The sequence below is a fragment of the Balaenoptera ricei genome, chromosome 1 (assembly GCF_028023285.1).
Source record: "Balaenoptera ricei isolate mBalRic1 chromosome 1, mBalRic1.hap2, whole genome shotgun sequence".
Taxonomy (NCBI): domain Eukaryota; kingdom Metazoa; phylum Chordata; class Mammalia; order Artiodactyla; family Balaenopteridae; genus Balaenoptera; species Balaenoptera ricei.
In genome coordinates this window covers 110,294,654-110,319,120 of record NC_082639.1, presented here as the reverse complement: position 1 = coordinate 110,319,120, position 24,467 = coordinate 110,294,654, and the positions used below count along the sequence as shown (strand labels likewise).

General features: G+C 45.9%; 1 long non-coding RNA gene and 1 pseudogene across 3 annotated transcripts in view; one reads left to right on the top strand and one right to left on the bottom strand.

The window, feature by feature from the left end:
* The window catches only part of LOC132370933 (uncharacterized), a 141,546-nt gene that overhangs the window by 58,898 nt on the left and 58,181 nt on the right, over positions 1–24,467 (bottom strand). The window contains exons 1-2 of one of the 3 annotated variants that reach the window (XR_009504716.1): positions 2,395–2,682; positions 1,013–1,148 (exon numbers count right to left, since the gene is read on the bottom strand). The exons of the other annotated variants lie outside the window; for them this stretch is intronic. This is a non-coding gene — a long non-coding RNA (uncharacterized LOC132370933). Of the gene's footprint in view, positions 1–1,012; positions 1,149–2,394; positions 2,683–24,467 lie in introns of those variants that run through there. 3 annotated transcript variants of the gene reach the window in all.
* LOC132370904 (cornulin-like) lies at positions 9,791–12,534 on the top strand (annotated as a pseudogene).

The window sequence follows — 24,467 nt, the reverse complement described above, 5'->3', positions numbered from 1 at the left end:
TTACGCTCCACAATGTGGATGGGCCTCATCTTATCTGCTGAAGGCCTTAAGAGAAAAATACTGAGGTCCCAGGAAAAGAGGGAATTTTCCTTCCAGAATGCCTTTGGCCTCTAGAGTACAACATCAACTCTTGCCAGAATTTCCAGCCTGATGACCTGCCCTGTGAATTTCAGACTTGCCAGTCCCCACAGTCGTGAGAGCCATTTCCTTAAAATAAACTCTCTATTGGTTCTGTTTCTCTGGAGAACCCTAACACACAGGACCACGTGAAGAAGCCAGGAGCATGCTTCTAACACAGCGCCCCCTCTCCGCATCCTCCCCGGGGGGTGGTGAGCTAGCCTGTAATTAAAAAAAAGGACCAATCAGAGGATTGTTAGTGCTGAAAGTATGTAAGAACACGAACACGGCCTTCCACATTTAAGAAAGAAAAGAAAAACACACATCACAGTGGAGCAGATTTGGCCCTTCCCCAGATAGGACCACCTCACACCTTGCAGGTTCTATGATTGGTTTTACACACATGGCAGTAGTAGGATCAAAGAGAACCAAGCCAAGAAGAAGCCGCATTTTAGGAGGAGCCCCATGAAACATGCAGCACACCCAGAGAGAAATAAGTTCTGGGCAAGACGCAGACTGCACACCTCGTGCGCCAGGTCTGGGCCCGGGACCTAGAAGGCAGCAGCCGGGGCCCCCTTCCCCACTGCTCAGGACTCCAGCCTTAGCAATAGCGGCAGGACTTCTTTCTACTCAGATCTTAGGAACGGACAGCAAAAAGGCTTAAACACAACGGAACCCACATTATTGTGTAAATGATTTGAACTTTGGTAAAAATATTAAGGAAAATTGCATTCACAACAAATTACAAAACAATTTACGGAGCACTTCTGGGGTTAAGCAGAATCCCTCCTCGCTGAGGAATGGATGAACCACTCAGGCGTGGTCCTCTCAGGATTTCCTTCTTGTGCTATTCTGGTTCTGTGTCACCCACTGAACCTCTTCTTTGTCAACATACCTCCAAATAGTCACATCCTTGTGCCATGAGCTCTTATAGAAACTGCAGAGAATCCTTTGGCTTTCTATTTGCAGTTGCTCGAAGTTCAGACTTTTCATCAACTGTAATTCAAATAGGACTTCTGGTCTATTTGGTACTGAATAGAGAAATACATGTTGCAACTTAAGGAGATATATCTTCTACAGATGAACACACATGCACAGTCATAATTCAACTGTGTTACATTCTAGAAACTGTTACAGACCTCCCTCACACCATAGAAGCCTCTGGTTTTTCTGTTTAATCACACCAAGCCCTCTTGTGGAAGGACTTTGAGACCAATCCTGAGCAGCTTGTGTTCTGTTATCATCAGTGTTCTTGACCATTTTCATAATTGACATCAGATATCTATTGAGAGTCTGCTTTTAACAGTCACCAGGAAAGTCATTGAAGACTCATTATTTTATTTAATCTTAATTATTTTATTTTATTTATTTAATCACCATCCATGAAGGAAGAGGCATTATATAAACTCCATTTTTAGAGAAGAGGCAATGGCTCAGAGAAGTTAAGGGATTTGTCCTAAGTCACTGAGCTCATAAGGGATAGAGCCAGGCTATATCCTGGGACTGGTTGGCCTGTGAAGCCCTGTTTCTATTTTAACCAAAAGAAAAAAAAGGCATGCCTGCCCAAGGACAAGCTTAAAAGAGAGATTCAGAAGCAAGGGAGGAGGACCCAAGTTCTTGGCCGGCGACAGCAAAGGAAGAGGCTAAAACCATCTGTCCTCTGTGACCCCAGATGATGCCTCAGGCTTCCATGCCCGGCCTCAGAAAGCTGCTTTTGAGAATTTGCCACCCGACACATGCCAGGATTCCTCAGTGGGACCTTCTACCTAAGTCCCTATTCCTTCCCAATTCAGGGGGCTGTGAAAGAGAGCTGCATGCTGACAAAACAACGCTTTCCCTACCACTCATGGCCACTCACGTCCTCACTTTCCACTGCCCCCCAACCCACCATGGAGGCACTTGTTAAGTAAGAGGCTAAGCCAGGGATAACAACGGTGGCTCCAGTCCCATCTCCACCCAAAACTGTGTGCCTTTGGACATATCATTTCACCTCTTTGGAACTGAGGTCCCTCCTGTGAAACATGGAATAAGAAGAAGGACCTTTCAGGGTGTTTGTGAGAGGCTAAGATCCCGGGTTGTGGGACGCCACCTTGGCATGGTAGCTGGCGCACGGTCAGCACACAGGCAACAGGCGCTGGGCCCAGGCAGAGCCGCGGCCCCCCCTCAGTAAGGGAGCTGACCGCACCGCACTAACAGGGTCTCTCCCGACCCTGACGGACTCATGGCTGCCTCCTCAATAGTGCTGTCTAACGTCCAAGGTCAGGGCATCCATTTCACCTGAATTTTACTCCTCGGTCCTGAGTGAAGAGCCTTGTTGGCTTCTGTGACTGCTTCCTGGCGCTGGCCGCTGCCTCCATCCAGCCTTCCAGGCTTGCCCGTGACCAGCTCCCCTACACGGTCGGGGACTCAGACCCAGAAGTCAGGCCCACACTGGTGCATACCTTTATTCGTGAATAATCACCCGCTGGTTTTTAAATTTCTATTTTTGGATTTTCCAAGTGCGCCTTGGCCACTGCTGCCACTTCACCAACATACATCTGAAAAATGATAGCATGCACAGGTGCCAGATGTGTATTCCTTAGGCGGCAATGGTTGGCAGGCACGTGGATTCAGGGAGCACTTACGGTAATTGCAAAGGCCACCAAAGATGGGAAACCATCAATTCGGGAACCAGGGAGTGAAAGCAGATTCTCAGCATTCAGGGGGGAGGGCTGCCCAGCCAGACGCTCAATCACTGCCCCAGAGAGTCTCCCCACCTGGCAACTCTGCACGCAGGTGATCAGAGGCAGGCTCACTGCAAGGCTGTGTCTAGCTTTCTGGATCACAAAAGTTGTGTAAGTTGAACATTACCTCTTTCTGTTTCATAGGTAACTATTGTTTCCCTTTGGATTGATCTGCAGATAATGGCTCTTAACATTAGCTATATATTCATTTGTTCTATATAGTTAATGGTGTATGAACTCATACAAAGGTAATTGAAGGAAGTCTGTGGTAAATCCTTTTATGGGAAAATAAACATACCTTTATTTGTGAATAATCACCCGCTGGTTTTTTAATTTCTATTTTTGGATTTTCCAAGGTGTGTCTGTTATTTATTATTTATAGAGAGTGCTTCTTCAGGGATAGAACAAGGGATTCATTTGATCATTAATTTTGTGTACGTGAATTCCTCTTCTCAGTATTCCAAAGGACTACTTACTACTATTAATTTAAATAACAGCAATAATAATTCCCTACGCATGTTTTAGTGTTGATCAGTTTACAATGCTCTTTCCCACCCACTGTAATTTTTAACCTCATAATAACCATCTGGCATAAGGAGAGCTTATCACTATTTTACAGATAAGGGAACTGAGGCTCAGAGGGGTTAAGGGACTTCCCCAAGCCACAGAGTCAATGCCGTGGTAAGCTGTGTTGGTCTCTTTCCACTCCTGAGGATAAAAGCCATGCCTACGTGCCTTCTTGACTTCCTACCATCAGGGTGGTCTGAAGACAGTGAATGTGTACATTTACCAATAGCCAGAGGGCCCTAGAACGACCTCAGCGGCCCACAGCCTGCTGCATCTCACCCTCTTCCTATTAAATAAGGATTGCATTCCAAGCCCCCAAAGTAACTCCCTACTTCTTGGCTTTCACCTTTGCACACTCTCGGTGTTCCTTTGTCATTCAGTGTGCTCAGAACACCCCTTCATCACCTTTTAATCCTGGCTCTCTGGGACGGATGGGTGCCTTTGATGGATGAAGGAGGAAATAGCTGAAAGCTGACCAACCCTGGTGGACACCAACACGGATGGGTTTGTAGGAGACCAGCACAAATCCAGTCCATCCTGACTAGAGCTGCAGTAAACCTGTTCCCCATTTGGTCCTGGGACCCCTTAGCCTTGGGTGCTGCGCTATTCTACTCTATCCTGAAGGGCCCAGGAATGAAGCCCAGTAGCTCTAGTGGGATGGAATATGGGGCCAGGCATGGTGTGGGACACATCACCCAGCCCTCATGGTTTAAGGGGAAAGCTGTGTTCTCCTGAAGAACGGACAGGGCTTCCATACCAAGTCATCACACACGTACTGCAAACCAGCCTTGTCCTCACAGAGGGGAACAGTCAAGAAAGAATGATTATGCAAACAGACAAGCAACAATAATGACAGCAGAGTGAAATAAATTCTGTAAAAGATGCACCAACAAAAGACTATAAGATTATGGAGGCCAAGCTAAGATGTTTAAGAGAGATCTCATCTGGTTGGGTTAATCTGGAAATAGATTATAGAATCAGTGGTGGTTGAGTTGTTCTGAATGGATGGGAGCCATGTGCATGGAGGAGATGGAGAGGAATGCATTCAGTCCAGGAAGAGGGCTTGCAGGAAGGGGTTTGGTGGGAATTGACAGGTCCATGCTTTTGAGCAGTGGCTATGATAGGAATAAGGGCATAGTGGGAAATGCCTGTTACCATTGCATTTAAGTCAACAAACGTTTGATACCACCAGGACTTTGTAGAGTTCTGAGCACTGGTGAAGCAGGAAAAGGCAGAACTCCTCCTCCCACAATATTTCTTCTTTTTCCCAGTGGGAAGAAGGAGGTTGGAATCTTCCAGTTTGCTTGTTCCAGGAACTCTGCCTATGGGTTGGACACCTAGATCTGGGACGTTCAGATTCCCTTTCAAATGGCACCTTCCAACTTTCCTGGCCAAACTAAGGATGCCAATGATGGTGTTAGTCACGTGTTTCCTGCCTGAATCGGGATTTGGAGAAACAGAAGGGCCAACACAACCTGTCAGGTCAGGGATTAGGCTCAGAATGTCCCACAGATACTCACTAAGTCACTGGAAATTGTGTCAACAGGAACGTCTCTGGTATCTGCTTAATCCTTCCTGGTATTTCTGGGGCTGAACTTGAGAATCAGGGTTTCTGGGATGCTCTGACCAGAGACCAGGTAGGGTTGTTTTGGGAGAAGAGGCTCCAGCTGGGGCAGAGAGAGGATAAGGAGGCTCAGAACTGTCCACTGTTCTTTTCCCCTCTCAGAACCATGCCCATCACCCTGCCCCTCAGTCAGGATGTGTGGGCTGTGAACAGACAGGTAAATTCTCTCAACACCCAAGTAACTTTAGGCAACAGCTCTCTGGCTTTTAGACTTGTTTTTGCTCTTTTCTCGGGGTGAAGCCCAGGATTATGGAATTTTCCCATCTTCTGCGTTTTTGGAGGGAGACTTGAATGGGCACCCTCTAGTCACTCCTGGCTGCCAGGCCTCTGTCCCACATCTTCATTCTGTGCTCCTGGATGGAGACGAAGGTGTCTGGTGAGCAATTTTGTCTTCCGTTGCTAAGTCATTATTTGCAGTGTACATGGCCTGTTCTCCCAATTAGACTAATTTCCTGGAAAGCAGAATCTTATACTCTACTTGTAGCCCACTACTGTGTAGCAAGTACCGGCTGATCTTGCAGAAATCAACCAGGTAGAGGTCACAAATGAATTTCTGAGTAAGTGTGTAGGAAGAGATGCAAAAATGAGTTTCTTTCTTTGAGATTTTCTGTTTACTCCACGGTAGAGTGAGCAGAGGATAAGAGTTTGACTCAACTTCTGCTAGGGTCCGTGGCCTGCCTCTGCCCTCCAGCACACCCAGGAGGTGTGAGTGCTCAGTAAAGTCCCTCATTTGTAACAACTCTTCGCAAATTTACCAACTAACAAATTTACACACTCAATTAGAGACTGTGGGTCCCAAGCTCTGCCACCTCCTCATCTCCCCCAGCCCCACACACCCACCCACTGCAGCCAACCTCCCTCCACCCAGTACACACATACACCTCATTTACCTCTACTTCTATGGAGGCCCCGTCTTCACACCCCCTCCCCCAGGCTCAGCCCTGCCCCAGGCACGCGGAAACACACAGGCTTCGGAGGCAGGCAGACCTACGTTCAAACGCAGGTATATCGCTTTCTATGTGACCTTGGGTAGTTTACTTAACCTCTCTATACCTCAGTTTCTTCATCTGTAAATTGGATGTAATAATACCTACCTCATAGTTACCCCATAGATAAAGCACCTGGCTTATCACTTTCCTAACTTACGTTCCTTTAGTTCCCAATTCTTTCTAGAAGTTCTAAGCCCCTTCCGATAAGGTTTAGCACATCACTCACAGCAGGAAGGTCTAATCTGCTGAACCCCCTCTTGTTCCCCAATTTCCCCCTCTCATCCTGGTCTTCTCCTAACTCTGACCAGTAACCAAAGCAACCTCTCCCTTCACTCCCCCCCCACCCCAGGACTGGAGCCAGCCCCTCCCCTTGCAGACAGACCTCTCCAACCACAAAGCCTGCTGTGGCCCCTCCTGCAGCCTGCATCTCACCCCTGCTCTTCGTCCTGTAGTGGGGCTCCTGCCATGGCTGCCTTTGCTATGCCAGACACTGCGACCAAGGCCCTTCCTGCACCTGCCCAGCCTGTCGTTGCCTTTCCTCCGTGCTGCGTGCTGACGTGTAAGTGAGGATTGCAAAGATGCCTTTCCCCATCCAGAGGCACCCGGGAAGCTACCAGTACTTTCTGCAAAAGTGTGGCTTAGGACTGCCTTTGGGACTTGACTTCAGAGCCAAGAACGTTCCCTTTTCAGCATCCTCGAGGATGGTTGTTCTTCATCAATGGAGGACAAAACTGATGTTTGGAAAAGTGCCAAAAGTTGTGAAGCAGAGAATAAGCGGCAGCATGCTGTGATGGAGGGGACCACGGCCCGAAGCTGAGGGGCACTTGTGCAGCCCTGTCCCTTCTACACGGAGTAGCCACTTCTCTGAGAATTCTCAACATCCTCATTTCTAAAAGGGGCTTAGCCATACCACCTCACAGGGCTGTTGTGAGGATCCAAGGAAATGAGATGGTGATGAAAAGCAAATCAAACCGTGATTGCCATTACTGTTATCCTCTTGGGGACCTTCTCCTGGGACTGCCAGGCTGTAAACTCCCTGAGATGTGACCCGCTGGTCAACACTGAGTCCTCAGGCCTTATAGCTCTGTGTCTGAATGGCTCTCCATAAATATTTGCTGATCAGCTGACCAGCTGAGTCCCGTGTCTTTGCAATGAAGTGGATACACATAATCATCTTAATCCTCTTCTCCCCCCAGCTCTCAGCTGTCAAATGCTACCTACCTATAGGATGGGGCTGTGGGGGAAGAGGTATTAACCTTCTCTGTTTTGATCAAAAATGAGGCCAACCAAAAAGAAAGGAGATAGGATTTCTTGGTATGAAAGGCAATTCTACAACATTCCTTGGTATGAAAGGCAATTCTACAATATTTCTTGGTATGAAAGGCAATTCTACAGCAAGAATTCCAAGAATGTTCTAAGGCATGGCAACCTCATCAGAAAAACACGTATAGCCTCCCAAAGTGACCACTTTGAAAAGGACAACCCTCAGTAGATGGATATGTTCATGAATGTTTGTATTTGAAAAAAAGGAGTCCCATGACTGTGCGGTCACACCAAGATGAATTAGACCAGCAGGTGAAACGGACAAGAAGGGAGGCGAGGCCGGGCTGCGCCCGCTTGGATGAACCAAGCCTTCCCGTGGGGCCGGGACATCTGTCTAAAACACTGGCCTCGATTAAATCCCGTATGAAAGGCTTCTGTCCCACTCACCTGGAACTCCACACACTGCTTAACAGCCTCTTGCTTCATCCTGCCTGTGCCTTAGCTAAGTCCCCTCCTGAAGAAACTCTTTCACTCTCAGCGTCTTGGTGATCTGAGCTCCTAAAACTGGGGCTGCCAGCCAGGGGCCCGTAGGTCTGTCAGTGGCGGCTGTGAGCAGAAAGCCTCTGCTCTGACTGGGCCTTGGGCCAGCCGCGGGCTCCCCCAAAGCAGCTGCACTCTCTCCTCCTCCCCTGCGGCTGCCCTGGCAGCAGCTTCTCTCGCTGGGAGGCTGTGCTGGCGGCAGCAACAGAACCAGCCACGTGGCTTCCTGGATCACCAAACGTCTCTGGTTCTTATGGTTCTGGAAGCCTTTTTGCAGTGCTCAGAGTCTGTGACCCCAGGTGACTTCTGCCAACCCAACAATGGGGTTGAGCCTTCCCATGGAGGGAGGGGCTTACATGGTGGCCCTTCCCCACCCCAGGGCCATATTTAGGCGAGATGAGTATATCCATTTATTCTAAGGAATTTAAAGTATAACATAAAGGTCATCTTACTGTCAGTACTGTTTATAGGTCAGTGGCTAAGGTCTGCCACATTGATAAAACAAACAAACAAAAAAACAAAAACCAAGATCTTTTCATGAATCGAGGTGCAATATTCTGAGTTCTGTACCTTGACGTACACAAGAAAGCAAGGTCTGCCTGAGATTTTTGGCTACCAGATGATAGCAAGGACACCCCCTGGAGAAACCCCCCTGAGGTCTGTAACCTTCCACACTGACCCGCTTCCTCTAGCACCGACTCCCCTGCCTTCCTTTACCGGCTTGGTTCTCTAATCATGCCGTCCGCTTCCTGTGCCCTTCTCCTTTCCTTCTCCACGGTACTCCCTCCCCCGGTTTCCCAGCTTCTGCAGCTTTCCGTCCCCCCACCCTGCCCCCCGCATTTGAAGCTCACCATCTGTGATGGTCATCTCTTTTGGTCTCTCCGAGGCTTCTGCTCAATGCACCTCCAGGTCTCTTGCCTCTCGCCCATCCACCAAGTCCAGAACCCAGGAAATCTCTCCCTTCTGTTCCCCACAGGCCACCAGGGCCGTGGGCTTGGAGGAGCCACACGGCTATGGGCAGCTGACCTCCTCCCAGGTCCCAGCACTGAGGACAGAGGTCACATTCAGAGAAACTTGGACTCTCAGAATTGGAAGGCCTCCCACCCAGGGAAGGCTCCCCCTCCTCAGTATTCCCAGCAGCTGGTAGCCCAACCTCTCCGTGAACACCTTCCGAAAAGGAAGCCAGAAAGGGCAGAGTTGAGCCCTGGGGTTCCTGCTCCGCCCCCACTGGAGACAGGGGTTGACTCACATATGTACTTACTGCCTGTCGGTGTTCTCAGCAGGACCCTAACACCTGTGATAGGCAACAGCATTGCTCTGTCCACGCGGTACAGTCTGGAAGGCTCACTGCATTTGGGTTCTAGGATTTCTTGGCTCCTTACAAGCTGTGTGGCCTTGGGCAAATGACCTAACTTCTCTGAGCCTGTTTCTTCACCTATAAAAAAGTGAAGATAATAAGGATCACAAGAGATGATGCATCTGAAATTGCTTTGTGAGCCACAGGGTGTACACAGAGGTACACAAATTTTATATGGGTATAATAACGCACTAATGATATTTAATAGCACTTAGTCTAAGCCAGCATCTGCCAAGTGTTTTATATGAATAATCTCTTTTAATCTTTACCATAATCCTATAAAACAAATACTAGTACTACCTTTGTTTCATAGTGAGTTAACTGAGGCATGGACAGACAAAGCAACCTGCCCCAGCTCACCTGACAGGTAGGCGATGGGGCCGCATATAGATCCTGCCGCAGGGCCTGTCTCCAGCCACGGGTGCTCCTCCTCCCCGTTCCTAAAACGCACTCTGTAGGAAAGGCCAAGGAAGACACAGCAGAGAGGCCGGAAGCAGAGCTGAGTATGCAAGGAAAGGACTTAGAAGCAGGAGTTCGCCCTAAGAAACAGCTGAGGTTGGTTACAGAGCCCCCAAGGGGGCTTTTCCTCTTTCCCCAGCTTGACTCGAGGATGCCTCAGTTACAGCAAAACATTAATGGGAGCATCGAAGCTTTCAGGCGCTAGGCCAGGATGGAGGGCGACTCCGCAGTGCTCAGCCGCGGAGGGGGTGAGCGGAAAAGGCTCCTGGAGCGAGAGTTCGCTGACGTCATCGTGGTACGAGGTGCCCAGCAAGGGGTTGGGGCAGGAGGGGAGGGAGAATGACCGTGTTTGCCTCAGGACTCTGAGCTGGCAGCCGCTAGATCCAGGCCCGCCAGTCCTAACGGAGGCTGCACAGCAGAGAAAGAGAAGGAGAGGGAGCAGAGATGGTCACAGGCCTAGTCCTTAGAGAAAATACCTTGACTTCAATTAATTCTAATTTGGAGACAGGGTAAAGGGGCAGCTCAGGAAGGAACAGAGCCTTTGACTACTCTAGAAATGACAATAATTGCTACTTTCCGCTGCTTCTTAAATCTGATGCGGTGGCCACTTCCTATGTCTACCAGAAGTGTGATCATCCATTAATTAGCATTCATGAGAAGCACAGCTCCGTGCCTGGCAGGAAGCAGTTGCTCAAACATATTAGCTGCGAGGTCACATTAGAAGTGAGGCTTTGGGGAGCAGGCTGTTAGCAGCTGGGGGAGACTCTGGGAGCCCCTCCCTGGCAAGCCAGACCCAGGGCCTTGATGCACTTCCCTGCCTCTCCCTGCCTTTGGTGCGCAGCTGGAGCAACCAGCATGGTGAAAGCCCCGGAGGCGGGAGAGCGTGGGCAGAGCAGGGTGCTGCTTCTGCACGCTCAGGGCAACCACGTCCCACCAGACCCCCACCCACCCTGTCCTGGCAGAACACCTGAGCGTCCTCAGCGAGGAGCTCACAGAATTCCCACGGGGCCGTCTTCCCACTGTGCTTCTCTTGGTCTTGGGCTCATTGGAGAAAATATGGCCTCCGTGCCAGGGACCAGGGGCTGAGGACAGCCCATAGCATCACCATGAGCTCAATCATTTATTCGTCCTTCATTAAATCTTTATTCAGTTCTCCTGTAGACCAGAAACTGGGCCAGACACAGAGGACACAAAACAAAGCGTGCTTCCTACCCTTGAGGGAGAGAGGCTGAACTAAATGAAAGTGATTTCGTGTCAGTGCTGCTATAGCAGTGTGTGTGTGTGTGTGTGTGTGTCTGTGTGTCTGTGTGTGTGTGCCTGTGTCTGTGTGTGTCTGTGTCTGTGTGTGTGTCTGTGTGTGTGTGTCTGTGTGTGTGTGTCTGTGTGTCTGTGTGTGTGTGTGTCTGTGTCTGTGTGTGTGTGTCTGTGTCTGTGTGTCTGTGTGTGTGTGTGTGTGTCTGTCTGTCTGTGTGTCTGTGTGTGTGTGTCTCTGTGTCTGTGTGTGTCTGTGTGTCTGTGTGTGTCTGTGTCTGTGTGTGTCTGTGTGTGTCTGTGTGTCTGTGTGTCTGTGTCTGTGTGTGTCTGTGTGTGTGTGTGTGTGTGCAGTGTGGAGGTGCCGAGCAGGTGGGCTCCCAGGCTCGGGGGGGGGGGCGCCTGGGAGCCGAGTGGACCGGCCTGACCACGTCCTCCTTGGGGGAGGGATACTGACTTAGCCTCTTCTTCTCCCCAGAAACCCCACGATCCGGCCACTGTGGATGAAGTCCTGCACCCGCTGGATGAAGACGACACAGGGACAGTAGAATTCGAGGAATTCTTGGTCTTGGTGTTTAAAGTCGCCCAGGCCTGTTTCAAGACACTGAGCGAGAGTCCTGAGGGAGCGTGTGGCTCTCAGGAGTCTGGAAGCGGCACTCCTGCGGCCTCCCAAGAGCCAGGAGAAGGACAGAGAAGTGGCACTGCAGTGGGAAGGGCTGAGAACAGACAAGGCCATGCGGGGAGAAGCAGCACACAGAGCGAGCAGGCTTCCAGGGGGCAGGGCGGGCCTGGGTCTCAGACCCCAGGTCAGGTCATCAGCTCTGCTCAGGTCAGTCGTCGGGACAGGCAGTCTTGAGTCCCAGAGACAGGAGGGAGCCAGCCAGCAGATGCAAGCAAGGGGCCAGGTGGAGCAGACCCAGAGAGTGCGAGAAGACAAGAGTCCTCAGACCAGAGAGAGGCGGGCGGAGAGGCAGTGACAGACCAGGGAACGGACAGAGCCCACCGGACAAGTGGGACCGTCACTGGAACGATACCTCAGACCCAGACAGGTGCCACCCAGACCGTGGAGCAGGACAGGAGCCATCAGACAGGAAGCGCCAGCATCCAGCCACAGGAGTTCACCTGTGGCCAGACCAGAGAGACTGAGACCCACCGTCAAGACAGGCATCAGACAAGCCAGGCTGTGACAGGAGGACACATGCAGACACAGGGAGGTGCCACCCAGGCCGTGGAGCAGGAGAGGAGCCAGACTGCAAGCCACATAGGGGCTCGAGAACAGAGCCAGACTCAGAGGCAGTCAGACAGTGGTCAAAGATGGACACAAGCGATCAACTATGAGGCAGGAGAGACAGTGCTGGGAGGACAGGCCCAGACTGGGGCAAGCACTGTGACAGGCGGCCAGGACCGGAGTAGCGCTCACCCATCGTGCAGTGTGACAGGAGGGCAGGGAGAGGGCGAGCCCACTGTGGTTAAACAGGAGGGGGTTGATGACCACACGAGGGAGACAGTGATCCAAAGGCAGGACCAGGGCAGCCGGCACCCCAGTGTGCCTTCAGCACAAGGCCAGGCAGTGGCGCAGCGGAAGGCAAGCGAGGCCTCACAGCCAGGGGGCTGTATTCCTACTTCAAAAGCAGCAAGCCATGAGCGCCCCAGCGCTGGGGGAAGAGGGGAGAGTGATTGGCTTGCTGTGCCCTGGCCAAGTCCAGCTAGCAGGTGCCTGGACATTAGCTCTTCCTCGTGGTGCTTCTCTCTTAGGTCTTTCTCAGTGAGACCATTTCTGCAAGGTGCTTTCTATCCTAAACTCTTCTCTCTTACCTGCTTTGCTGTGCAGACCCTCTCAGGAGCAAGAAGACATAGAACAAGTCATCCCTTTGTGCCAAGTTTTCCTCAGCTTCTGCGGGTTTTCAGAGCTACTTTTATTTCTGCCATCTGTCCATTGCCCCATCTATCCTGATGCATCAATAAAACCTTCCTAAGCAACTGAGCTTTGTGTCCCATTCAATCACTACTGACATGGTAGGCTAAGGGCTACAGGGCTTTGATGATGAACTGGACGTGGTCCCTACCCTTGAAGAGCATCTGGTTGAGTAAACACTGTGCAAGATTCCAAGAGTTGTGCAGCCACTATGGAAAACAGTATGGCGATTCCTTGAAAAACTAAAAATAGAGTTACCATATGATCCAACACTCCCACTCCTGGGCATATATCCAGGAAAAGACAAAAGCTCTAAATAGAAAAGATACATACACCACACTGGTCATGGCTGCACTATTTACAATAGCCAAGACATGGAAGCAACCTAAATGTCCATCGACAGACGAATGGATAAAGGAGATATGGTATATACACACAGTGGAATACTACTCATCCATAAAAAAGAATGAAATAATGCCATTTGCAGCAACATGGATGGACCCAGAGATTATCATACTAAGTGACGTAAGTCAGATAAAGACAAATATTATATGATATCATTTATATGTGAAATCTAAAAACTAGTACAAATGAACTTATTTACAAAACAGAAACAGACTCATAGACATAGAAAACAAATTTACAGTTATCAAAGGGGAAAGAGGGTAGGTATTAACAGATGCATACTACCATAAATAAATTAGATAAACAACAAGGTTTTACTGTATAGCACAGGGAACTATATTCAATATCTTGTAATAAACTATAATGGGAAATAATCGAAAAAAGACTGTATATATGTACATCTATATGAATAATCGAATCACTTTGCTGTACACCTGAAACTAACACAATATTGTAAATCAACTATGCCTCGTTTGAAAAAAAAGCTTCCAAGGGTTGTCAGAGCCAAAGAGAGGAGATGTCATACTTTTATACTTGGCAGAGATGAATCAGGAAAGTTTCCACCAGAAGAGGCTCTTTTTCATAAATGCCCTTAAAAGACAAGCAGGATTTAGGTAGGCAAAGCTATTCTCAGTCTTTCACAGTCTCTATTTCTAGAGTCTCTGTTCATCTTGAAAGGTCACATAGGAAGGCTGACCTAAGGTTACCAATAAATGGAAGAAGGCCACCGGGACTGTGTTAAGGGAGGGGAAAGGCATGTGTTACCAGGAACTGAGCCAAGAGCAGAGGCCCTGGGCTTCCCTCTCCTACCCTCTCGCCCATATCAGCTCTGATGGCTTGTGATGTCTCACTCACTGGATATGAACAAGAGGCTATGGGGTAGAACCTCTTCACTCTGGTTTATTGTAAGAATCACCTTGGAAGTCATTTTTAAAATACAGGTTTATAAACCTAACCCTAGAGATGCTAAGTTCAAAAGTTTGGAGTAGAGCCTATGCAAAGTGTTTAGGAACTTCTTAAGGGGACTTCAGCTTCCAGTAGAATGGCAGACTAGATACTCTAAAAGGCCTCCCACAAGAAAACAAGTAGATCCTGCATAAAGCACATTTTTTCATTGCATTGTTGGTTTACAGGAAATAAGTGAAATCTCCAAGGAGAAAACAAAATGTGTTAGGTTGAATAATAACCCCTAAAATGTCCATGTCCTAATCCAAGGAATCTGTGGATATATTACCTTATATGGCAAAAGGGGCTTTGCAGATGTGATTAAATTAAGGGTCTTGAGATGAGGATATAGTTCTGGATTATCTAGGCAGGCTCATTGTAATCACAAAGGTCCTTATAAAGGTGAGGCAAGAGGGCTGAAGTCAGTAAAAGGAGATGTGATCATGGCCTCAGGGGTTGGAGTGATGTGTCACAAGCCAATGAATGCACATGACCTCTGGAAGCTAGAAAAAGAAAGGAAACAAGTTTTCCCCTAGAGCCTCCAGTTGCTCTTTCAACACCTTGATTTTAGACTTGTGAGTTTCAAGGATGCAAGGGAATCAATTTGTGTTGTTTTAAGCCATTAAGTTTGTGATAATTTGTTACAGCAGCAATAGGAAACTAATGCACAAAACAAAAAACCCAGAAGGAGCCAAGAGAGTAAAAGGTAAGGCTGTCCTTCTGAGGACAAAGTGATTTTATACCTGTCCGTCACTGACCTTTAGGTATAAAGGCCAAAGACAAATAGCAAAGAACTTGCAAGGACACAGGGGATATTGTTTCCACAATCCCTTCATGGGGACGCTACTAGAGAATGAGCTTCCCAAACAAACAAACACACAAAAACCAGAATCATAAAAGCATTTGCCATAGAATATGATACAGAGCATTTCAACATGTTTACTGTAGACTATGACTAAATAACGGGGATAAAGATGACAGAATAACATTTTACATTATATGCTCTAAATATAAATATAATAAGCTAACAAAAATGAAGCAGAAGGAGAAAGTGTATGGAAAATAGAGTAAGTCCACTAATTGTCTTATATAAGTATACAATTTTAAGTAAAACCTGGGAGTAAAAGGATATCACTTCGAATTAGATATTGAGGAAGAAAGAAGATGGGGAGAGTGAAAAAGTTTTCAGCAAATTCCGTTATTACTTAGAGTAGGGGATGAATAGACAGTATATTTAAAGAGGAAGGGGATACATATTACATGAAGATGTTACTATAAAAGTAACCTTAGAATGAAAATACAAACCCTTCTCAACATCAAAATATATTCCAGGAAAAAAAAAAAAGCAAATACAATGACAACATAGTGAATGTTATTTATGTACAAGATATATATTTGCATAAATGTGACATAAAAGAGTGTGGCAGACTGAGGTCAAACATACAATTTATAATAATAATGTAAAAGGCTTAATTCACTATTGAAAGAACAAGTTTTCATACTGGGTCTATGTAAGTCTACGCTCTTTACAAGAGATATTCAAATCCAAGAGATGCAGAAAATTATTTTAAAAGGGGTGAGTGGGTAAATAAAAATCAGGAAACTGCAGATTAAAACAAAATTTAAAAAGCAGGGTCATTATCTTGATTCCTGACAAGATAGAATTTGTCAAAAAGCTTTAAATAGGACCAAGAAGGAAACTTCAAAATGTCAAATGCTATAATTTCATAATGAAAATATAACAATTTTTAATATCTATACTTTCAATAATGTAGCACAAGTCTCATACAAGCAGGAACTACAGTAGGTACAAGGACAAATTTTTTAAAAAACAGAAATAATAGGGTAAAGGGTACTTTTAGAGTAGAGACAAATTAAACAACACAAATATTAAAATATAACTCTTTATATATATAATCTACTAATATACTAACCCAACAATAAAAATATACCTTCTACACATGAAATATTTAATATCAAGCCACAAAGAAACCCTCAATACATTATTCAACAACAGAAGTAATACAAATCGCATTCTTGCTGGCACATGTAGTATCAATGAATGTTGCCAGATCGCTGTTGTTTTTGTTGCTGTTGTTGGAAATTAACAACAGACACACACCCTATTAAACAATTTTTGGATAAAAGGAGATGAATACAAAATGAAATTACAGAACTTTTAGAAAATAATGACAAACGAGATACCTAAGGACATATAGAACACAACTGCATGAATGCTCTAAGGAAAATTCAGAGCCTTAACTACACATGAATAAAAATTAAAATAAATGAATTAAATGTACCAACTGAAAAGCTAGAAAAATACCAATGAAGGAAAAAATATATATAGTATGAATTTTAAAAGGTACAAGAAGAAATTGATGGCTAAGAAAGTAGAAAAGTAGTACAATAAGTAAATAATAAGAAAATAAATAACCTATTTCTTTGAATACACTAAGTAGAAAGCAACTAACCAGTCTAATTTTTAAAAAGGTAAAAAAGGTACAGGTGAGAAAGCACAACTATACAAAATAAGAAATAACAATAGGCAAAAGATATAAACAGATAGTTGACAGAAGAAATGCAAATGATCCTTAAATATATAAAAAGATGCTAAAGCTTGTTCATACTAATAGAAACACAATTAAAACTATATCGAGATACCATTTCTCACCGTCAGCTTGGCAAAATTCTAAAAGAGAATAGACTTGAGAGCAGACTTTCTGAGAATAGACTTCGTCGACAAGGCTGTGGAAAAGAGGTACTCCCACATTTTTCTGATGAGAGTGCAAAATGACACAGCCTCAATGGAGGGAATTTGGCAAAATTCATCGTTATTACATCTGCCTGTTTTGCTCTTGCTGTTTCCCCGGACCTGAAGTAGATCTTGGCAGATAATAGCGTTCAAGAATTATTTGTTGAAAAAAATGGAATGACTTCACCTTTTTTTCCCACATACATTAGTTAATATAATCTCTATGCAGACCTGTGACTATGGAAATGCAGCTATAATCAAGCTCATATTGAGTAAGAAAATGGAGTTTCTTTAGCGCTGCCAAAGTCACGCAGTTAGAAAATGGCAGAGGTAGGACTAAACTCAGATCTTTTGGCTATAAACTCAGGGACTGATCACGTCTCACAGAGAAAAAAAGGGCACAGGTATGTGTGAGGATCTACCCAAAGGGGTTGGGAAGGAGTCACACAGAGTGGCCCTTCCAGGCCCACCTCCAGCCCCAAAAGGGGATTCAGGCCATGAAAGCATGGAGCCCACTGACGCCTTGGAACAGACCCTACTCTCAGGATCCACGTTCTCAGGGAGCTTCCAGGAAGAGGAAGGGGGCTACCCTGGAACAGTCAGGGGAAGTATGAAGACATATGTGGTTCTGAAAGAGAAGTCAAGCAACCATGAGTCATGGAGAGGCAAAAGCAGGCTGCCGTTCCCTTCTAACCCTCCCTATGCCTTGCTGGATGGATCTGGAAGCTACCATGAGATTCCCCATCCCCCAAGTTTTAGGTATAAATGAATAGGGATTCCTTATAAATGTTAAACATTGGAATGGATCAAATCAGAGATACATTTATGGTCAACCTTAAAAAGAAATAATGGTGTCAACCTTAAAAAGAAATAATGGTGTCCAGGTCAACAGAATCTGACTGCAACTTTAATGTACTCACCTTTCATTCAAAAGGGAGGAGGGTTATTCAGCCAATATAGAAAAGGTGAGTCATGGAGCCAATGAAGCAGGACCCATATAAGCAGTCTGTGTCTAGGCAACAGGGCTACCTCCCATTGGCAAGGTCTATGGTGGCAGTGGACCTCCATCAGGTGAATGGCTGGATGGATGTCCTTAACCTCCAAATCAAAAACTGAACTCTGCTCCTCTGGTCATGATATGGGTCCCTGTGGGAGAAAGCACTGTCCAGGGGATATGAGTGACTAGTCTTTTCAACATTCATGTTTCTTGTTGTAAATCAATCAACTGAAATCGTGAAGGTCAGTCCTAGTCTCTGGGCTTGGCAGATGTGAGTCTGCCACTCAAGAAGTCTCTCCTCCCAGATTCAGAGCCTGGGGGCCTGTGTGTGTGTCTAGCCCCTGTGAACCAGGGCATTTGCTAAGGTAACAAGCCTGCTCCCTCCCTAACATGCCTCTCCTTCTCTCAGGACTTACTGGCCTTCCTCAGTCGCTTAAAGTTTCCACATAGATGCTTCTTTCAAACAATGTGCATGTTATCTTAGAGCCGAGAGGGAAAACTTGTGGAAAATACACAGGGGCTTGATGGGAATGGAGTTTATTTTTTCACATTCCCTGAAATGGACTCTATTCTCTTTGAAGGATGGAAGACTCAGCCTTCCACATCATATCAGACAAATTAAAATGCACCTACAGACCACTTATGTATAATTTTTACTAATTTGGGGGAGTTTTAATAATTTTGTTTTTGAAATTATTTATATATAAGTAATACATTTACCTGATTTTAGTTATGATTTCTTTGCAATTAGTTTGTATTCTTGAGAAAAACTCTATTAAAAATTGCTTAACAAGTAAGAATTTCTTATGATTACTAAATTTAACAATGCACAAATTTCATGAAGCTTTATTTCTAGATCTATAAACATTTACAGAATTTAATTTTGCACATTTTTTATTTTGGAGCAGACATACATATATCACATATAGGATGACATCTAATTATTTTTGACTCAAACATCTTGTTGGCCTTTGCAAAGCCCAGAAGCCCCAGTGATATGGTTTGTCGCATGTAAAGTATCCTGTCCCCCTGAGTTGGGTACGCGGGGCTGAAGCCCCATTCCAAATGCCCCACAAACCTTTTCCACCAGGTACTTTCCCTTCACGTAGAAAGCAGGTGTACTGCACTGCTGCCCCCTGGTGGTACTGAAGACTGTCGCCTCTAAAGGAGCTCCTGCAGGACATTTGCTTATGCTGGAAAGGGAGATGGTATCAGAAACCCAGACAGGCTCAGTAGTGTGGCACCGGGCACAGCACCATCTGGAGGAAGTGACCCTGAAATCTCAGCAGTGACCCACCCCAGGCTGCTCTGAGCTGCAGGGATGATAGTGGGCATGTATATGTGTGTCTGTTTGTCGGGGCGTGCCCTTCACAGAGCTGCTCCCACTGACAAATGGGCTCCCAGCATCTGGTTCGGGGCAGGCCCTGCCTCATCGCTCTGTAGAGCTAGACCTCTTGCCAGGGCTGTGGCTAGACTGGGCAGGGACGGCCCTATGCGTGCCTGATTATCCCAACTGGGAAAGTACAGTTCTGGAGCAGCCCATGCAGAGAGGCAGGGAGGTAAACATCCCTTGGCTCTCCGGCCTCAAGGCAGAAGACAGCTGTCTGTGCACTTCTCCCGGGGCCCCTGAGACCAAGGCTGCAGCCCACCCTTGTCCTAGCCACTCACAGGACCGCTCTGGACTCATCTCCCAGGGCTGATGTAGGCCACTCGGCTCTGTGTGGAGTATTCTCCGTGCTCCCCATTTTACACAAGCTACAGGCAATAAATGGTGGTTCCCTTCTCCACATCTCTAGGAAGTGGGCAAGGTTTGGGTGGAGCAGGAACATCCTATTCTTATGTATTTCCATTTAGCAGAGAGAAAAAAACTATGGAAAAAAATAGCCAAATGGCTTTGCCTCTATTGTTGCCTGAATGGTGAGAGGCTTGCGGATCCGTAAGGCCAGCGATTGTGGAGGGACTGAGGAGAAGGACTGGGACCTGTTGAAACAGACACGGCTAAACTCTCAAGGCAGCACCACCTCCTATCCATCAGGGCTGAAACGGGCTCCTGAACCTTCCTCTTACAGCACTAAATAGATGGCCAGGGGCTGAGGCTCCCCATTCCCTGGTGCCACCAGGGTAGCTGAGGCAGTTTTTTTTTTTTTTTTTTTTTTTTTTAACACTTTTATTATTTATTTATTTATTTATTTATTTATTGGCTGTGTTGGGTCTTCGTTTCTGTGCAAGGGCTTTCTCTAGTTGCGGCAAGCGGGGGCCACTCTCTTCATCGCGGTGCGCGGGTCTCTCACCATCGCGGCCCCTCTCGTTGCGGAGCACAGGCTCCAGTCGCGCAGGCTCAGTAGTTGTGGCTCACGGGCCCAGTCGCTCCGCGGCACGTGGGATCCTCCCAGACCAGGGCTCGAACCCGTGTGCCCTGCATTGGCAGGCAGATTCTCAACCACTGCGCCACCAGGGAAGCCCCTGAGGCAGTTTTGAGGCCCATGGCTCTGGGTGAAATGTGAAGGAATAGTTGTTCTAGTTTATCTGGGGATTCTCCAGAAGAGAGCTGACATCACAAAGATAAAATGAACCCAGCTCTAATGGGAATGCTTGTTGGGGTCCTGGAGGCCGTTATAGTAATGCAGGCCATTGGAAGCCTCCACCTTCTCTTGGAAAAAAAAGTAAGACCCATTATGGTAATGAGACAGCCTGGTGCCGCTCCAGACCCAGAGTTCTGCTTGGGTTTTGTGGCATCCCTTACTGAGCAGGTAGGAACTCAGTCAATGCATGTTTTTAAATATCTTAAATAAGAAAAAAAAAAAATCCTTTTTTTTTTTTTTTGGCAGAGCCGTGCAGCTTGTGGCATCTTAGTTCCCTGACCAGGGATTGAACCCAGGCCCTCAGTGGTGAAAGCGTGGAGTCCTAACCACTGGACCACTGGAATTCCCAAATCCTTTTTTAAATTAAGAAAATTTAGTTTCAAACCATTAATGTTCATCATAGAGAAATCATAAAAGACACAGCAAAGAGATGAATATAAAAATCACCAACAATAAATCCCTTCCACACCCTCCTCTTTATGCAAATTACCATGTAAATAGCTGTATGAAAATGTACATTTATTATTACATGTGCAGATGACTATGGAAATTATATTTGTAAATTATACATCTATATGTAAAACATATAAAAGTTATAATTCTATGAAAATTACATTTATACATATATGCACATACACATTATACGCAGATATATGATTGCAGAATAGCTTCCATGGATTTTTCCAGGGATTTAGAGCGTCCCATGTCAGTAGTGTTTGGTGACTGAGATGAGTGCTAAGGAGCCAGGTTGCCAGGGTTCAGACCTCAGCTGTGCACCTTACGAGAGGTGTGCGCTTGATCAAGGTACCTGTGTTAGTTATCTCGCCTGTAAAGTGGAGAATAATGGTATCTCCTCATAGTAGTTATGAGGATAGATAAATCCATACATAAAAAACTAAATGTATGCTTGGCACACGGCATGGTAAGCACTCAAAAATGTTAAGAACTGAATAAAGCATTCTTTAAGGCCAGCTAGTAGTGAGGGGGATGGAGTTAGAGTCTGTCATACAGAGTGAAGTAAGTCAGAAAGAGAAAAACAAATACTGTATGCTAACACATATATATGGAATCTAAGGGAAAATAAAAAGGTCATGAAGAACCTAGTGGTAAGATGGGAATAAAGACACAGACCTACTAGAGAATGGACTTGAGGATATGGGGAGGGGGAAGGGTAAGCTGTGACAAAGTGAGAGAGTGGCATGGACATATATACACTACCAAACGTAAAATAGATAGCTAGTGGGAAGCAGCTGCATAGCACAGGGAGATCAGCTCTGTGCTTTGTGACCACCTAAAGGGGTGGGATAGGGAGGGAGATGCAAGAGGGAAGAGATATGGGAACACATGTATAACTGATTCACTTTGTTATAAAGCAGAAACTAACACACCATTGTAAAGCAATTATACTCCAATAAAGATGTTAAAAAAAAAAAAAAAAGCCAGCTATTTATAAAGCAAAGGATGTTTGAAGAAGGAGGAGAAGCTGCAAATGGTCCTAATCTGCTTGACCTTGATCCAGTATAGAAGATTCTCACAGGTTGGGCTTTCTTCCTATGAGGATAATTATGGCTTTTAGCAGTTGCTCCGGACCAAGCCTCAACTGTGGAGAATTCCATCTCCAAGAAAACCTAAGGATTAGGGCTGAACGTCAGAGCATTACTCCAAAGGTACCCATGTGACACCAACCCTCCCCGTCTCTCTCAAGCCCCTATCCTGTCTACCAGGGTAAAATCAGTTTCTCACTGGTCCATCTCTCTCCCTCTCAGGATTACTAGGCTGTTACCTAAGAAGTGGGTAGGGAGTGGATCTCTAATTGGCTTATTTTTTCACAAGACTCAGGAAGCGGACCAGAGGATGTGTGTGGTTGGGGAAGGCATAGTCAACCATCAGGGCCTCAACTTTTGCATCTGACTTCGAGAGGCACGTTTAACAAACTAGAACAAGCTGGGCCACAGTGACCAGAAAAATCAATCTTTTGTTTTATGAGACCTACTCATCATTTGGGTTTTGTTTTTTTCTTCCAAGGGAAAGTCACCATCCTCAGAGGAAAAATTCCCTTACACAGGCTGAAATCTACCTTGTCTTTGAATCCTAATCCCAAATATAAATAATCACAAATAATAAAAATGGGATGCTATGCTATGTGCTGATTTGTATATTACTATAAATTTACTGAGTGCCAATTGTATGCTTGGCATATTATAAAATGAACCAGACCTAGTCTCTCTGTCAAGGAACTAACGTGAAATTAGTAGGTATAATGGAAAATATATTGAAATAACCAAAGAATCTTAGCTCAGAGAGCAAAAGCCCATGCTGTCGCCTTTGGGCCCCTCCTAAACTAACCTTAGCTTTGGTATGATTCCAGGTGGCTCCATTATAGCCATCGTCAATCCTGAAAATAGCTCTTTGGGCCTCATTCTCTGGTGCAGAGAAAGATGTCTTGTAAAGACGTTTTGTAACTCTACTCACAAAGACTGCAGCACCCTCCCCACCAAAACCACTCTCTGTTATTTCATCAGGGATCTTTTCCACTGCCTACCGCTCACAGCAAGCACATAGTTACTCTTATAAAACAGAGGACTAAAATCCACTTCTATTTTCCATGATACACCAGCCAGGAACTCACTGCTCTAATTACCATCTATCCTGTGATAAGATCAGTAGCCATATGTATTGTTGAAGTGTTTGTATTATGAAAGGGTGTTGTAATATTTAATTACACCTCCTTTCCCACAAACAGTGAAAGATTAAGTCACGCCTTAACATAACATGGGGTATTATTTATCCCCATTTAAGCAGTAATGCAGTAATCTGAGGTAAACCACAGATTTATGATTTTTCCACCCATGACCTGATCTTTCTCACTTCTCTGGTTCTGGCCATCTGCCTCCCCCTTAGAGTTTTGCCAGCAGAATAAGCTGCTGATTACTCTGCTCTCCACCCTTACATAAGCACCTCACCTAGGAGGATGTGGGGCCTGCAGGTGGCTCTGCTGTGTTTTGTGGGATCTGTTGAAATGAATCAGATTATCTAGTTCAGTAGCATGTCACAAGTGCCAAACCCACACACCTCCATAGGGGAGTATGACCACCCACCAAATGGAGGCACCTTTAATCCCCTTACACAGAAGGACGACACTTACCTCTCCCTGGATCTAGGAACTAACAATAAAATTTGTCTATGCTTTTCATTTTGACCTTGCAACCTTGCCCATCTTCTTTGTCTCTCCTATCTCTCAGGGTTCTGGTCTTCTGAGAGCATCATGGTGTAGTGGAAAGAGGCCACTGCCTGTCCCCAGTGTCAGAGTGTCAGATAGACATTGGCTGAGTCCTGGCTCTACCACCTACCATCTGCATAACTTCAGAACCCAGGTTCTTTCTGAGCTTCAGTTTCCTCACTGGAAAATGAGGATCATCATATATATCTCCCTTATAGAGTTGTTGGGAGATTAACACCATATGTAAAGCACGTAGAGATGCTTAACAAACTCTCCCCTCTCCCATCTGCACTTACCCCTACCACCTCACCAATCTACCTCTTACTTTCTCATACAAGAAAATGCCAGTTTCTGTTCTTTTCCTCTAATAATACTTCCCAAATCGTCTTTCTAATCTGTATACCCACAACCTTAGCCAGATAAGTTTCTTGTGAAGCCAAGACCAGAAATGTGTTATTGGTGGGTCAGTTACCTGGGATGCCAGGTTGCAAAAAGAATGAATTATTTTTAATAAACATTAGAGTAAAGTGGGCAAAACATTATTGAAGGGTATAAAATTGGAGCAAATTTTATGAAAAAAATTTATGAATATGCATCAAAAGCTTTTAAGGGCTTCCCTGGTGGCACAGTGGTTGAGAATCTGCCTGCCAATGCAGGGGACACGGGTTCGAGCCCTGGTCTGGGAAGATCCCACATGCTGCGGAGCGACTAGGCCCGTTTGCCACAATTACTGAGCCTGCGCATCTGGAGCCTGTGCT